The sequence below is a fragment of the Lynx rufus genome, unplaced genomic scaffold, assembly GCF_022079265.1.
Source record: "Lynx rufus isolate CCGP_SWC_20201006 ecotype Redwood Valley unplaced genomic scaffold, mLynRuf1.p SCAF_1, whole genome shotgun sequence".
Classification (NCBI taxonomy): Eukaryota; Metazoa; Chordata; class Mammalia; order Carnivora; family Felidae; genus Lynx; species Lynx rufus.
Window position 1 is genome coordinate 18,731,608 of NW_025814823.1, and position 17,706 is coordinate 18,749,313.

The following is a 17,706-nucleotide window of genomic DNA, read 5'->3' on the forward strand; positions in this document are numbered from 1 at the left end:
AGCGTGTAATTCATGATTTCTGTGTATATCCCAAAGAGGTAGCTAAGTTGAACTCACTAAGGAACTCAACTTTAACTTTTTTTTAACTTTTTTAATGTTTATTTATTCTTGAGAGAGAGAAAGAAAGTGAGAGAGACAGAGCACGAGCGGGAGAGGAGCAGAGAGAGAGGGAGACACAGAATCCAAAGCAGGCTCCAGGCTCCAAGGTGTCAGCACAGAGCCGGATGCGGGGCTCAAATCACGAGCCAGGAGATCATGACCTGAGCCGAAGTTGGAGGCTTGACCGACTGAGCCACCCAGGCGCCCCTAGGAACTCAACTTTAATCTGCTTTTCCTTATGTGAGTCTACAGCCACTATTAGGCAAAATGCTTGGTCATTTAAGCTATGTCCCGTCACCACTTCTGACACAGGCTAATTATGTTTCGATTTGTGTGTTTGTGTTTCAGATCAAGCTGAATTTCCCTTGTCTCTCCTCTGGCCTGGACGGTGCTGGTCTATTATCATACACTGAGATAGCTGTCTGAAGTGAACAGCCTCCTCTTAATATTTTTCTCACACACTCTTAATATCACTCTCCGTCACCAGACAAAAACTTCTGGAGCATGATACCCAGTCATGAGCACCGGGCCTCACTCGGCAAGACTGCAGCTCAGATCCGTGTGGGCAGGCTAACATGAAACATGTTGGTTGCCATGTACTTGGGAAGCCGTCTTGGAATGAGCTGCCCATTAGTAAACTTGGAGTGGCTTCAGATGAAAAACAGTTATCAAAAGTAGCTAAGGCTGGGAAAGAATGGTGGGGTGGGGAAGGCACTCTCCATCTTATTGACTGTATCAGGGGGAACAGTCATGAAACGCCAGTTTCTTTCATCCAGGAGGAGCCAAGGGGACTTTTGCTGACGTCCACTGCTTCATACCTGAGCCTGAAGAAAAGTAATGGGTGAGTTATCGTGTAGGGCGACCACATGACACATCCAGACCAGGACATGTTTGAAAGTCAAAGAGGATCCTGTTAGTAACTACCATAGGGTGACAAGTGTATGTTGAGGCTGTCCTGAGTAAACCAGGATGCATAACCATTCTATGGGAAACAGAATCCCTAGCTTAACACAATGGGGACTGGTAAGCTTTTATTAAATATGTGTGTGTCTTCAAACAGATGAACATAAGGGAAGGGAAACAAAAAGAATATAAAAACAGGGAGGGGGACAAAACAGAAGAGACTCATAAATATGGAGAACAAACTGAGGGTTACTGGAGGGGTTGTGGGAGGGGGGATGGGCTAAATGGGTACGGGGCACTAAGGAATCTACTCCCGAAATCATTGTTGCACTATATGCTAACTAATTTGGATGTAAATTTTAAAAAATAAATAAAATTAAAAAAAAAATATGTGTGTGTCTTCAGGAAAGCCCACAGCAATCCTTGGTGAGGTTTTGAGGAAAAGCAGATTGTTTTATAACTGAGTTAATGTGCAAAGGGATAGGAACCTCTGGGTATGTTTATGGAAGGGCATCAAGGGCCAGGAAACAGAAGGAGGCACAGGCAGCCCTAATACATGAAGACCAACCCCCTCCTCTGATCGAGAAAGAGCGCAAACCCCTGCCTATGAACCAGCTGAATGGTGTGTGTCCCTCCAAAAGGGACTGCTATGCAGCATGGCTCATTAGTCTTTCAAATCTTAAACACTTTCTTCTTTCAAGTCAAAGCCAATTTTAAGTATTTTGTTTAATAATTTCCTTCAGACATCCAGTCCCTTAGGTCATTTCCTTTTGAAAGACACAAAGCTATGAAGAAGGAAAAATGGGGACTCTCACCAGGGAGGGTGTGTTCTCTGGGATAGTGCTCTTCTATGTTTATTTGGAAGCAGTTACAAACCCCACCATCCACCCAAGCTGTCTCCATTTAGTCTGTAGTGGGAAACACCTCTTTGGCAACAAGTCATAATCTGGTATTATTTTTCCCATTCTACCAAGGAGGAAATGGAGCCTTTGTAAGGGTCAGATGATTTAGTTAAATTTCGGGCTGGAGTCAGTACGCAGCCAGAGTCGGGATTACTCATGCAGGAGCTGCAGTCCTTCTCTTTCACCTTTAATGGGAATAGTCAACATCCTATTATAGGAGTGTTTATCCTGAATTCTTATTTTTTTCACACTGGGAAAGGCACCTCATGGTACCCATCTTTTCAAACCTAAAAAGTTAAAGGAGGAGGAAAGCCTTCCACATATCCATAGTGAAAGCAATGGCCTACAAGAAACCCACATGGAAGATCAGAGGTCATTAGATAAATCTATTATTTTATGGTAGAAGCTAGGAGGATCTGAGTAATCATTTCTACCTTGGAGTATCTGATGAGCGACACACATTGAGTACTTAAGTTAGAACCTGCCCCCAAAAGTGCTCGGCAGAGAGTGATTATTACTGCTATTGCTGTAAATATTAATAAGGAACAGCTTCACTCTAATGCTATGGGGAAAACTGAAAACGGGTGATACAAAGTAGGTTAGTGGCCTGCTAAAACCATCAACATCCCTGGGATTATTCCAGGTAAAGTCCATTGGGCACCCACATAGTTGTTTCCCTTCATAGTTGGTCTCTTCATTATTTTCAACTAATGTATTTAAAGGAGATGATACAATTTCACCATTTTTATAACCCTAATGAAATAAGCATGATAACAATAATGATCAGTGGCTGCTAACACCATAGAGAAGAGATACAACAAACATCATGTACTTCCCACCCTATATATTCACAGAATACTATGATGCCCTCTTTACAAAAAATGAACCCGAATATGATCACAACTCTAGATCTAACTACTAAATTTCAGGATACCCAGGGGATGAGAAATATATTAAAAGATCCCATGAAGATACAATCTGCAAAATCCAAACCATGGGATACTTTACAAGACAAATGACCCAGTTTCTTCAACAGAGTGAAAAAAAAAAGGCAAGATACATAAATTAACAGAGACTCTTAGAGACATATCAAAATACCAATATGTGAATGTTATCTGGATTCTCATTCGAATTTAAAAAAACTATAAGAAGTTAGAAAATACTTGAGAAAATTTTAATATTGTGCTGACTGGGTCCTTAATATTATGATTGTTTTATTCTTTATGTGTGATGATGGTATTGCCATTATGATTTTGTTGTGGTTATTTTAGTTCTTGGTCCTATAGATAAAAAATAAAATTATTATTAGATGAAAACATATGAAAATACAGGGGTGGGTAAAAATTTCTTGGTGAAGACACAGAAGGCACAAACCATAAAGGAAAAAAATTAATAAGCTGGACTTAAAAGTACTATTTATCAAAAGACACTATCAAGAAAATAAGTAGCAGGTTGAGAGAAAATATGTGCTACACCTATATCTGGAAACATAGAAAAGTAGATGATAGACAAATAGAAAAATACCTATATCTTGTATCCACAATATATAATATATAATATGCCACATATTATATATCATATATAAAGACTTCCTACAACTCAATAATAAAAAGACAAACAACCCAATCAAAAAAAAAAATGAGTAATACTTGAATAGACACTTCACAAAAGATGTACAAAAGGCCTGTAAGCACAGGAAAAGGGTTCACCATCATTAATCATCAGAGAAATGCAAATTCAAATTATGATGAGATACCACTATACTATAAGCAACAGAATGGTTAAAATAAAAAAGATGAGGAGCGCTTGGGTGGCTCAGTTGGCTAAGCGTCCAACTTCGGCTCAGGTCATGATCTGGCGGTCTGTGAGTTCGAGCCCCACATTGGGCTCAGTGCTGTCAGCACAGGGTCGGCTTGGGATTCTCTGTCTCCCTCTCTCTCTGCCCCTCCCACACTGGCGCTCTCTCTCTCAAAAATAAATTTAAAAATTTTTAAGAAAAAATGAAAAATACTAAATTTTGGAGAGGATGGGGAACAATCAGAACTCTCAGACATTGCTGGTGGAAGTGTAAAATGGGACAACCACTACGGAAAACCATTGGCATTTTCTTAAACAGGTAAACATACCTATGACCCTGCAATCCCAGTCCTAGGTATTTACTCAAATGAAATATATATCTAGAGACACAGCTTTACTCAGACTAGTCAAAAACTGAAAACAGCACAGAACAACAGAAGAATGGATAGACCGATTAGCATATCTATACAATGGAATACTATCAAGAATACAAGGGACCAAAAATACTGATACAAACAACGACATGGCTGAATCTCAAAAATAATACACTAAGTGAACTAAGCCAGGAGCTACAAAGTACAGAATTATGATCTCACTTATATGAAATTCTCAAATAGGCAAAAATTACCAGTAGCAATAAAAATCAGAGCAATGGTTGCTTCTCAACGCAGGGAAATGACTGAGAAGGGGCACAAAGGGACGGGAAGATAAAAACGTGATGTACCTTGACATGAAGTTGTCAAACCGAATGGTTTGAACGATCTGAATGTATGTAAGTTACAGGTCAATAAAAATACTTTAAAACTTAAAAGAATCCTTCCCTCTATAATTAGATAGATATACATTTTAAACAGGTGAAATTATGTGCTCTATGGAGTTTTCTTCAAAATAACCCAGTGTTATTAAGGGTGGGTATATAGAAAACAAGTCTGGCCATGAGTTGATCATTGTTCAACCCAGGTGATGCATACGCGGAGGACCATTGTACTTTCTATTCTCTCTGCTTTTGTTTACGTTGGAAATTTTCCATGACAAAGAGTGGGGGGGAGTGAGGGACAGAGGGAAAGAGAGGTGAAGGGAGGGAGGGTCCAACACCAAGATCTGTGTCAACAGTCCTGAGGACATCTCTGAACACCAACTTGGCTCAATCACACGTATTGCTTGTGATGACCCTGCCTCATCAGAAAAGGTCAAACGGAACTGGATAGGTTCTTTTTGCAACAGGAGATTTATGTCCTACTTTTGGGGACACTCTTCAAACAAACTAGAAAAAGTCCAGGCAGCCATAGGGGCGGCAGCTTCCAGTGATCCGGAATGTTCCCTTGTATGGAACAGAGCTCAGCCTGAGGACACCACCCAAATGAAGTTGTCAGTGCATCATCATGATGGGGTGTCTGACCCTGCCCCAGGGCTGCTCACACTGTGGCCCTTGCTCCTCACCAGGGCTTTGGAAGAGAGGCTCCCTACCCTGGAGCTGCAGCAGACCCAGCCCAGGAGCAAGGAGCTGCTGGCCCAGCCTGGGCCACAGTGGTCTGTACGGTAAGCCCATCTTAGCCACACCAACTGGGTCCAGCTTACGTTCCTTCAGAGATTTTGCAAGATGAGCTGTTTCTCTCCTACAGCTATATATATATATATATATATATATATATATATATATATTTTTTTTTTTTTTTTTTTTTTTCCCCCAAAGCCTCATTTTCAATGGAAAACAGATCCTTCACGGACTAAGTTATTTTCCTCAGACCTGGAAGCATTTAGCTCAACCATGCGGTCACTCTGGATCAAATCGGCTGTGTCTCCAGGTCTGTCTCTTGGTTCAAGCTGCTTGAAAGCCGCTCTACAGCGTTATTCAGGGATAGAGCCTCATGCTGGTGAGAAGTCGAACCAGGCCTTGACTCGTAAACACTAGAGGACAGGGGCCAGTCTGGTCAACCCATTTACCCAGCACTCACCACAGGTTAGGCAGATAATAAAACCTTTGATGGATGATGGACATTTTAGTTTCAGGGTCTGTTATCAGCTCAGTATTTTTCTGATCCAAGTAGCCTATTTTTAAAGAATACTTCCTGACGTCTTTCTGGTAAAGTCAACCTGATTCCGCAGCTGAAGACAGTAGGAGACTTTGAGCCTCATGGGTGGCTGACGGGTCTGTCCCTGTCCTGTTCACCACACAGGGCTTCCCTAGCACTCTACAGAGGGCCTGAGACATGGGATATAACTAATTTTATCGGGTGGAAAATGAATGAATACCAATAATACCAATGAATATTACAGCAACTTCATAGACTGGTGGTGGTTCCCAAACAGCACTGTTCATAAACATCACCTGGAATAGTTAAAATGCAGATTTCTCGGCCATCACACCCCCACTACAGATTCTGAGCCCACAGTTCTGGGAAAGAGCCCCAGAAGTGGCACTTCTCCAAATCTTTCCAAATAATCCTGCTGCCCACCGTCAGTAGCTCCCCCTCTCAGTAATGCTATGTCTCACGTCGGCAGGTTTCCTCAGGGTCTCCACTAACAAAACTCCCCTACCAGGGGGACATTTTCCCCTAGTCCAGGCTCCATATACAGTGGGTTTGCTCTGTTTTTAAAAAAAATTTTTAGATTATTTTCATTGTTTTTATTTAAGTTTATTTATTTATTTTGAGAGAGAGACAGAGAGAGAGAGAGAGAGGAAGGGGCAGAGAGAGGGAGACAGAGGATCCCGAGCAGGCTCTGCACTGTCAGTACAGGTCCCAAGGTGGGGCTCGAACTGTCAGATCATGACCTGAGCTGAAGTCGGAGGCCTAACCGACTGAGCTGCCCAGGTACCCCATTTTTATTTTTATTTGTAATCTCTGCCCCCCATGTGGGGCTCAGACTCACAACCCCGAGATCAAGAATAGCATACTCCACTGACTGAGCCGGCCAGGTGCCCCTCTGCTCTTTTTAATTCAAAGGGAAGCAAAGGAACCTACATTGGCAGACGCTGGGGATCCTCGGATGGAAGGTACTACAAATGCTAAGTGCTACTAAGCTCACAAAACCTTCTGAAAACAAGCCTTTCCTAATAACCCATCCACTTTTCTTAATTATAGTTTTTCTTCCACAAGTCTTAGAAATGTCCTGGAAACACACACACACACACACACACACACACACACACACACACACTGGCTCAGTTCGCAGAGAAATACTCAATTCCAACGCTTTCTTTGTGCCAATGACTAGCACTGCTACGTTCAAACATTTCATATTTGGGACTTCTACTCTCTGGAATCTCAAAGATGACAGAAGACCTCCCCCTGTCACTCACGTTGGCAAGCTCACCCTCCAGTGGCACACCGGCAGCTCCCTTCCCAAGCAGGGACAATTAAGACAAAGGCATGCTTCATTTCAAGACGTTTAGGTCAACCAGCATCTTTGGGACCCATAGCTGATCCAAACTTCTTTCTGCTGTCAACTATATTAAGAAATTCTAACCCTGGAGGGAGTGTTATTGTCCATAATAAAGACCGAATTTTCATTCACTCAATTCAGATCAGTTTCTCCGACACTCAGATCCAGGAGGGGGAAGATGGCTGGGTGTTGAGCCAACTCTTTCAGCAAAGGAAGGTAACTCAGACTCCAAAAGTATTACACAACAGAATGCCCAGTCCTGGAAACATTCCGAAGCCTTTTTTTAGTTACCCAGAAATGACAAAGGAAATTATTTACTCCAGGAAGGTTTGCAGATTGGTGTGGCCGCAAGATCCAAGAATGCATTTTTCTTATGTCTTCCTCCCTAGCCCTACTCTTGCCAGTGACCAAGTGACAGCAGAATTATTGCTCGTCATCTATTTTTTTAATCATGTGATTTTCTCACAAGAGACAAGGACAATTGTTGTTTCCAAAAAAAAAAGGCACATGATGGTTACATGAGATTCCATACAGCTGTTAAATGCTTCCAGCCTGTCCTATTCAGGGTTTTGAAAATTATTCATGCTTTTAATGGAATATCAATTATTTAAGACAGAAAAAAAAGAAGTCAGAAGGGAAATGGAACCTTAAAGAGAACACTAATTAAAAGTATAGCACATAGGGCTTGAAGCATTTTGAGATCTCCTAAGATACATTTACAGGGAAAAATGACATTTTCTATTCAGGGTATGTTTTAGCCCAACTTCACCAGGATTTCTAAACAAAATTGCCTGACTTCAGGAAATGTCTCCCTTTTACCAAGTCATTGTTTCGGTGTGGTGAACTGAAGTAGGAGAAACTTTTTGTCTCGTAAGGGAGAAAAGTACCTTCCTTTCAAAATATTTTGTTTGAAAAATATCTGAAGAGGTCCAATTAATTTCAAAATGATATTCTTAAAACTCAGAACGCAAAATCCCCACGTTTTATCCAATTCCATTTGGTAGGGGAGAAGTAGAGGCAGCCCAATGACACAACACTTAAGGCAAAAATTACAAATGACAGTGTTTCTTTCTTTTCCGGGTGAGGTTCTGTGAAAACAAATTAGCAACTAAGGGGTGAGCAGTTGGCCTCTCCCCCTCCTCCCCCCCCTCCCGTTTTTTTAAACTGAGAGAATCTGACTTTTAGGATTAACACAACCTGTTTCCACGGCATGCAACTCTTCCTGGGGGTGGGCCGATAAACTGGCATTACGTTCTCAATGGCAGTTTTGGAGGTGGGTGCCGTGAGGAAAACCAATCATTTCTTACAGGCATTTCGTCATTGGTCATAGCCCGTCTCTCGCCTTTGAGCTTCCCTTGGTTGAAGAAAGCAAATAGCACCTCCAGACTTGTCAAAATACCTTGGACTTCTGGGTCTGCTTTTAATTTGTTGGAATGTTGGCAGACGCAGACTGGCTCATGAAAGAACGCCTTTGGCTGTGTCCAGTGGTCAAGTGCGCAGGCCAGTTGCTTTAGGCTCACTGGGAGCTTGGTGATGGCCCAAGTCAGTCAGGCCTGGCGCTGAACTTGTCGGTAGGATGGCTACAGGCCTGCCTCAGGAGGGCTACTGAGGATTATTATTATTCAGCTAGAGCTCAACACAGCCACATGTGCGTATTGGGGAAAGGAGCCCTGAAACTCAGCTAGCCCACCTGTTCAAGTCACTCTTCTGATAGGAGAGGGTGGGGAGGGCTTGAAGGGTAGGGAAGGGAAGGCTCTGAGCTGTACCTTGGTTAATAAGGAAAGGAAAAGGACATTCCCGATTAACAAACCTCCCAGCAGGTGAAAAGGCTGGTGGAGAAAGGCAGGAGAAGGAAAGAAAGGCTGGGAAGGACCTTACATGCTTGAGATTAAACTATGACCTTCTGGCCCAAGGAAGCTTCTCCCGGGGGCAGGGCCTCTGAGGGCTCTCACCCACAGGGGTCTCTTGGTACAACCATTGTAAAGTGAGAGCTCCAGGAAGTAAAAACCAAGCAGCGGTTATTCACTGGTGGAGTGAACATACAATCAACTGCCCAAACCTGAACCCTTCGGAGTGATAAGAGCAGCACTAACAATTACTCTGGGCACAAGTTGCCCAAACCTGTCTTGGGCAAACCAGAATGTTTGGTCACCCCAATTTCGCGAGCTCTGTGTGCCAGGCGTGGTGATGGGGTCTTCATTCGGGCAATTGAATTTCCCCCACTCATTCCAGTAAGTAGACCCCTGGGTGACAACCCTTGAGGGGTCTCAAACCAGGACTGGAATCCTTCTGCCTTCCACTTCCAGCTCCAGAATCTTCTTCTTTCAAGTTTAAAAACCCTCTTTTGATGCTTGGGGCATCTAGCCACTCTATCGTGTACCTTCCCAGCCACTGATCCAGCTGTTACCTGCCTCCCGTTTTCTCCCCAAAGTTACATGCTTTGGCCCTTGAATTTGAGACTGCCACTGCACCCAGGTCCTGCTGCTGCCCCTCTCGTTGGCTCGGAGTCTAATGTGCACGCCCCACACGACCACCAGGCCTTATCTCCCCTGACCTCTTCCACTGCTGGGGCCGGTACCTCACTGCCACTCAGTCACCCACTGCGCTGACCACACCCTGGGCCTCACCACAACTTCCTGTTCTCCGTCTCCCCTATTCCCATTCTACCCGTTTGTTCTAGGTCACCCAAACCTCCGGTCCCCTGGTGCCTTTATGACACTGTCAGTGGTGTGCTGCTCAATATTTAACCCGCTCTTTGGAGAAGTTAATATTTGCCTGGATAGACATAAGCTTATGATGAATTTACCACCATGAAGGATGTGTAGCATTCGATTCACACATAATAAAATACACCATCCTCTCTACTGTAAGTTCTATCAGGCCAATTGATTCTCGCAAAATGCTTTCATAGGCTGTTGCCAAACTCTTTTACTTGGAGCCAACATATCCTGGCGACTCGGCCGGGATTTAATGAATGGACTTCCATCCCAGTCGACTCCTTTCTCAATAAGTTTATTTTCTCAGCAAATTTAACTGATATGACTTACCGTGAAACCTTTTCTCACCCTCATTCAAATTATATTCATTAAACTGAAACTGTGTTCAGCTTCAGCAGAGCAGTAGCAGGCCATTAAACAATAATCCCACCAGACAGAGACAGGTAACATAAATACCTCAAGGGCAGACGAGAGTACACTGTCGTACATTAGGACAAAAGTCGTTAGTGATGAGTTCTGAGCATTTACTACCTTCTTCTCAATATGAATCAATAGTAAGTTTATCTAATCTGATTGTGAACAATGGTGGTATTTAAAATCGGCTCTCCAAAGCATAAGAGACTGTTAAAAACTGAGAACAAACTGAGGGTTGATGGGGGGTGGGAGGGAGGGGAGGGTGGGTGATGGGTATTGAGGAGGGCACCTTTTGGGATGAGCACTGGGTGTTGTATGGAAACCAATTTGTCAATAAATTTCATATATATAAAATAAAAAAAATAAAATAAAATAAAAAATAAATTAAAAAATAAAATAAAATCGGCTCTCAAACTTCTGGCAAATTTAACCATCAATTCTCATGAACCAGAAGATCAGGCTCCTGCACATCACTGTGGCCTCCTCAACATCAGGCTTCTCCTCTCTGCCCTTCTCCCTAGCACACAAAGGCATGGCCTAAAAGGGCCACATGGCGTTGGGGGCCTCCACGGTCTACTGGGAGCACATGACCAGGGTGAGGTCAAGGTCAAGAAGCCTAAAATGTCTTTAAATTTTCTCAGTATGGGTCCATGGAGAACTTCGTGGGAAACCATGATCACAGGTAGTTTGTACTGGCCACATTATAGGTTTATAACCTACTAAGCACTTCTGGAGTTACCAAGAAAAGAAAAAGTACAGGTCTGGCCAACTGTCCACACTCCCCCTGCTGAAGAGATAGAAGAGTGGAAATAAAAATGCAGAGAGAGGATGGAAATGAACCCAGTGGCTCTCCCACTCATCCTGCAGGAAATGCTGACTGTCCAGAAGCCCCATTAAGGAAACAAATCCCCAAAGCCTACTATTACCTACACTGACACCAACTCACATGTACAAGGTCTTTCTCCCGGACACAGGAAGCCATCTGCAGACATTACCTCATCCTCTAATCCTCGTATCAAACCTGGAAGGCAGGTGGTAGAAGTTATCCTCAACTTTCCTTATCTACAGGCCAATCGCTGCCCACACATCAGAGCAGATCGCATTCTGCAGGCGTAAGTGTCCTGAAACCAGCACAAACCAAGCAATGGGCACTTCTGCTCATGTTCTGCAACCAGGCACTGAAAAGCAGAATGGACCTCCTGTCTATCCCAATACATCAGAGGGAAAGAAAACTTGGGTTTAAAATGGGCCACTGTGAGCTCGATTCTAAGCAGCGATCTCAGCTAAGGTCATCCAGCCATTTCCCTACGGTTACAGTCCCAAGGATGTTTGCAGAAACTCTAGCAGTACAAAAACCCAACACGGCTCCCAGGCTACCATCTGCCACTTTTAAGTTTCATGGCAATTCTGAAAAGTTGTTCACAGAGGGAATGAGGTGGAAAGAATGAGTGACTTAGCCCTCACAAAGCTGCCCTCTCTCTTCCTGGAGGAGGTAAATCCCTGCTTTCCACCAGTGGTTTCCAGTGCAAACTTCTTGCACTTTTCGAAGACACCAACGTGGTAAAGGTACTGATGCCAAGAAATTGCATTTAGCCTTTTGAGTCCATGGGAGACTGGGAGGCAGGGGTAGGGGAGCAGATACTTTCCTGCCACCAGTCAAGCTGAGAAAAGTTGGCCCTGATCTCCTTTCCTTCCTTCTTCCTGTAACAGCCACATGCTCTCAGCGTGGTGCTTCCCCCTCTCACAGCCATACTGCTAAAGCCAGGAGTCTGCATAAGAAAGACTCCCCCCCCCCCCCCAGCCACCTGCAGTAACTAAAAGTTCTCTTGAACTTCTGGATGTCCGTGCCACTCTGCAGGTCCCTGTAGTCAAAGCATCCAGACACCTTCGGTTCACACCTCAGCTGTCCCCATTTCACATCTGGTTTCCTGATCCATCACCCGCTACCAAGGGGACTCCTTGGCCTTCTTACACTCCCACCAGCTTACATACCTCCCTCCCTTTCCATTCCACAGAAATGTCACTCGTTTTCCAGTTTAAGTAACCGGAAAACATCCTCGAGTCTGTGTACAGAAGTTATCACCAGTGTCATTTTTACACCAATAATGAAATAGCAAAATTGGCTTAAGGACACCTAGGACTACACCCCCTTTTAGAGGTCATGGCCCAACCCAGCTGCAGGTTCATGGGCCTGTAATGAGCACTAACAGATGATAAAAAGTTCAACGTGTATGCGATGGCGTCTAACTCAGAGACTGCCACTTAGTGCAGATATATGTCTGAGAGCAGTACTCCACCCACCTAACCACACCAACCAGTGCACGTTTAACCAGCACCTGTTAGGGGTCTGCTCAAACATGAAGAAACGGGAGCTAGGGCAGAGTCCCTCAGTGTGGCAGGCTCGGTGGCCAAGAAACAATCCTAGGTACACATCCCGATTCTAGTGTCGGCGGCCTGGTCACAGCAAGGACCTATATGCCACCAGAGAAGTTTCTCCTTTTACGTTAAAACTGAGCTCCAGCCCAGGATTCTGTCTGCAAAATCTTCCTGCTGAGTTGCTTCCTCTTATCAAGTGATGTTAAACCTTGGGAACTGGTCCCGATACGTGACATCAGATATACGATTCTGTGTATGTGTGTGGAGGGCTATGAAAGGAGCCTGCCGGCTTGAGTCCTGGTGGTACAATCAGGGCATTTTTCTGCACGTGGGCTAGGTGCATGAGCCCCAGGGTCTGGGAGAAGATGCCTTTCTTTATCTGCTCTATGCTCTGGGCTATCATGTGTTTTAAAGAAAGGGTTCTATTTGCTGGAAGGAAGGGGAAACAAACAAACCCTGAAAAGCTAGACTGACCTTCTGGTGTCTAAACAGATAAACATTAGAATAACCTATTTACTTGTTGCTACTCTAACCCATTCATTCACTTGCCTTGTAACTGAGTCACAAGCAAGGAGACTGGGCTTTTCCTGGTTTGAAAATGCGTTTTAGGGGCGCCTGGGTGGCTCAGTTGGCTGAGCATCCAACTTCGGCTCAGGTCATGATCTCGTGCTTTCTGAGTTCCAGCCCTGTGTCAGACTCTGCTGACAGCTCAGAGCCTGGATGCCTGCTTCGGAATCTGTGACTCCCTCTCTCTCTGCCTTTCTTCTGCTCATGCTGTCTCTCAAAAAATAAATACATGCTAAAAAAAATTTTTTTAGTGCATTTTAACCATGTTAATCTAATCCTAGCTCATTCCTCAGGCACTTTCTGAAAAAAAGAAAAGTAAAACATATAAACCTCCAATCTGTGGCCACTTAAAGGAGGACACAATCCTCCCTCCCCCTTCGGCAAGGTGTGTGAGGTAGAGACGCGCACGGCCCTGGAAAGCCACTGCTCCCCGCACACCCGCTAGTGCTCAGTGCCCTCCTAACTTGCCCTTCAAGTGTTTTTCCCTTTAGCATGGTCCGTCTGGCATGAGATTTAATATGCCTAGGAATTATTGCACAGGATGTCGTCGCAGACATTCCGAAGATGCGGTACTCCCGAGTTGTTCCTTATCAGGGATCTTACTTGTTCTTCAACTCTCGGGACTTCACTCTCAGATGGACTGTTTCCTCCCCAACCCACCCCCGCCCCCCAAAGGAAATACCAGATTTGAAGAAACCATGGCACTGTGGCTGACAAGGCTTAACTTAAGGTAAACATTAAAAAACAACAACAAAACACTAATAAAGAGCTTATTCTGCACAATTAGGAAAGAAAGACGCCAAACCATTGAAACAGAATTTATGTACATTTATGGCTTTATACAATAATAGCAAAGATTGTTCTTGTGTCTGTAAGTACATCAGCATCATCAGGCACTTCTCAGAGAGTATCGGAACAGGAACGTGGAATCTGTGCTGTTACTGAACTCGAGTAGTGAAATGCGGGGGGGATGTGACCGCATCCCGACAGGACTCCGGTGGCCACACCTGGCCACACTGCCAGGCCGTGCACACCACCCTCAAGGAGGAGGCCAAGAGTAATGCAAGGCTGTTTTGTTTGCATAAACCACACTGCCTTTTTTTAATGAACAATTAACTCCCAGACCAAAACCACAAGAGAAACTTCTCATTTAAAAGTCAGTTATAAATTAAGAACTCGTAAGAGCTGAGTGTGAGAGTTTCAAGTAAGTCTGGGGGGAGGGAGGGAGGTGTTGGTAACATATACCCAGCAGTTGAACATGTCCAAATTGTATACCTTTGGAAAACTTTTTTTTTTCCATTTCAAGTGTCCTTCTCCTCTTCTCAGTATGCTCCATTGATTTACTGCCCACTGGGATACAACATTTGCTAATTAATTTAGACTTTGTCAGTTTGTCGAAGCGGAACTTTGCAAGTAATACATCTAATTACCTAAATATATTCCATACATCTATATTACGGAAACAATACTTTATATTTAAAATATCAGAATAGCTCTATAATACAATATGCTTTTAATAACAGTACAAACCAGAGGAAATAAATCAAACAAGGCTGCATAGGTGATATCATTTGCACATTTCACAAAGCAATCATGTACAATAACTGATATACTAATTACTCAAGAAAGTCAGTATTCGTACAGAAAAAGTATTACCAGAGGTCACATAATGTTTGTTTTCAAAATAGACAAGGTGCCTTTCACTGGACTTCACTGTACCCCAGAGAGATACTCAAGATTCATGAGAATTTCAACACAAAAATCTGCAGGAAAAAAAAAAAAAAAGAGGTATTTACACAGACTCAGGAGGAAGAAACATCTTTTTAAAAGTTACTCTAGGATGTAATAAGATTTTAAGAGTGATTTCTGCTGGAGTTGCCTCTTTAATGAACAAACAGGGGCTCTGAGGCTCACCATGTGATGGCATAGGAGGAGGAAAGAAGCTGGACACAGTAGAGAACCCAAGTACTCTGGCACCAACAAGTTCTATTACATATGCAGAAGGCACTGCTTAGAGGAACTAGGGTTTCCAAAACCAGACATATTTTGGAGTGGCTAGCAGTAAGGATGGTTGGACAGGTGGCTGTTTAATGAACTTTCAAGACAGTAGAAGTCACAGTGGGAAGCTTACAACAGAGCTGGCCTCCTATAGGAAATCTTTCAGGAACACTTGTGTTCTCGTTAAACATGTAGGAAAGACCAAGCCAACAGATCGGCAATTCACATGCAAGACAAAGCAAGTGTGATCTGGGCTAAGTACACAGAAAGAAATCAGAGCCTTCTCAAGAAGGCAAGAGGAACATTTTTGTGCACCTGCTCCTTTTATTGTGCTGACTTAGGGCATTCCACAAGACTTGAAAATACTGACGGATGCAAAGCCAATTAACCTAGTCTGTCAGTTACAGGTAATTGCAAAATATTAAAACATAATGATGCAGCATTGTAGTTTAGGTTGCTAAAGGCTAAGGAAATTCTCCAATTCTAACTTACCATAAGAGGTTTTACAATAAATTCAAATATACAACCTACAGCTGGTTTGTTGGCTTTCAAATTAATTGCCCCAATTTTTTTAAACAAGCTCTAGTCCATTTGGTAGCCATCTGCACTCAGGGACACAAAGCATTCTGCAAATCACTGAAGTCCTATTTTAAATTTTCCTCCTTCCACCTAAATTTCCACAGTGTGCTAAGTAATCTGCAGGACAGAAGGGAGAGAGGAATGAAGTGTGAGTCTTAACATAATCCTTCAAGGCAGAGCTATCAAACCAACCTCCACCTAGACCAAAATAAGAGCACAGAAATAGGAGGGAAAACATTTGCTGAAGCTCAGCTCCAAAAGGTTAAGTTGATCCAAACTCCCAGTTTGAGAGAGGAGCATGGTTTTAGACTCGGGTCTCCCTTTCTGATCTACAAACATCACGAGGCCCCTCAGGAGTCCCTGAAACACCGTGTACTTTTAGTTCACGGGATAATAGGAGCAGATGGAATTTCTTTAAAACACATACATAAAAGCTTACTAAGTTCTCCTAAACATGAAACGCAAAATGTCCATAACTAACCATCACTCTCCTGCCAGAACAGAGCCAGAAACGTGGAGTATGCAAGTACTAATTACAATGATTTTAAGATTAGTCAGAAACAACACCAAGTAGCATCCCCAAGTGTACAAACCAGTTAAACACGTATAAAATTAGTACTAATCCAGTTAGAAATACAAAATGAAAATTATGGATGCTGCCTCAAATATCTGGGATTCCACAAATTTACAAGCAGACTATGTAACAAAGTAGACTCTAGTTTTAAGAAAACATTACAGTTCGATATCTATTCCAAAAATGTCCCAACGATAACATCAAAAATCATTTATCTGGAAATTAGAACCATTTAAATGTTTGTACAAATTTGCAAATAACAAAATAAACAAACAAAAAAATAGAAAAGACCTGTACAAGGCTGGCATTTAATCTATTTTTTCCCCCGAAGGTGTCTGACAAGTCCATTAATTCAGCAGATTGATAACAGGCTATTGGTTCTCATGTGAAGTGGCCATGTGAACAGGCCCAAAGCTGTCCCTTGGAGGCGCAGGATGGAGAGCTTGGTTCTCTGTGGTTCGTCTGTTCAGCAGAACACAGGTGGTACAAACAAAAGTTTAACTTATCAAAGACATGAGACCATCACAGTATTACAAAAAGAGTATAAACTTTCCTTGGACCAAATGGATATTTTTTAAAAAACAACAACAACAACAACAACAACAACAAAAACACACACAAATACAGTTCTGTCGCTACTGCTTATGTACAAAACTTGAAAGCACACCAGGATCTGAATGTCTTTTCTGCAATTATATGGTGTAGTGAGTTTGGCACTTCATTGTAATGAAATTTCCAATGGCACAGTCCTTATCTACAGCGGCACATAACCTGCAAACATCGGGCAAACATCCTGTACAGGAAAAGTGTCTTCGCTGCCAAGTCTGACGAAAGGAAAAAAGAAATTCGTTTTTTGTTTGTTTTTTTTTTTTTTTTTAATCAAGAAAACGAAAAGGAGGGGTGAAGGACATCTTTGGACTGCTTCTCTCAGTTCCTGCTGTCAGACAGTCTGAAGTACTTTTAAGTGTAGCCTAGAAAAAACACACAATGAAAATACAGCCGAATTAAAATCAATTCGATTTAACGTATTAGAGTGACAGACATACTTGGGGGGGGGGGGATGGGAGAAGCTAGAGCTTTCTCAAACAGCTCTGAAATCTTTCAATGGGGAAAATTCCACTTATAAAAAAAACCTGCAGCATTTGATTTGTATCAAACGTATTCATTTATTGAAGAGTTACTAAAAAGATGCAGCCATCTAACTGTCAAAAGAAATCTTTAAAGCAGTCAGAGGAAAATTCCTTATGCTTAAGCTCAAAGAAAAAAAAATTATAAGCTGAAAAAAGGGCAAAGAAAGAATGATAAAAGATGCCTCTCTGCAAGGAACAGCCAGCTGACATCAGGAAAAGTCCCAACCATGGAAGATATGTGGCAAGTTACCGTGTTCCTCTCTTTT

General features: G+C 42.9%; 1 protein-coding gene across 1 annotated transcript in view; it reads right to left on the reverse strand.

The window, feature by feature from the left end:
* Positions 1 to 13,961: 13,961 nt before the first annotated feature.
* Positions 13,962 to 17,706, reverse strand: part of FOXO1 (forkhead box O1) — a 97,617-nt gene continuing 93,872 nt past the window's right edge. The window contains exon 3 of the mRNA XM_047079108.1: positions 13,962 to 17,281. The gene's annotated coding sequence lies outside the window, so the exon portion shown is untranslated. The remainder of the gene's footprint in view (positions 17,282 to 17,706) is intronic.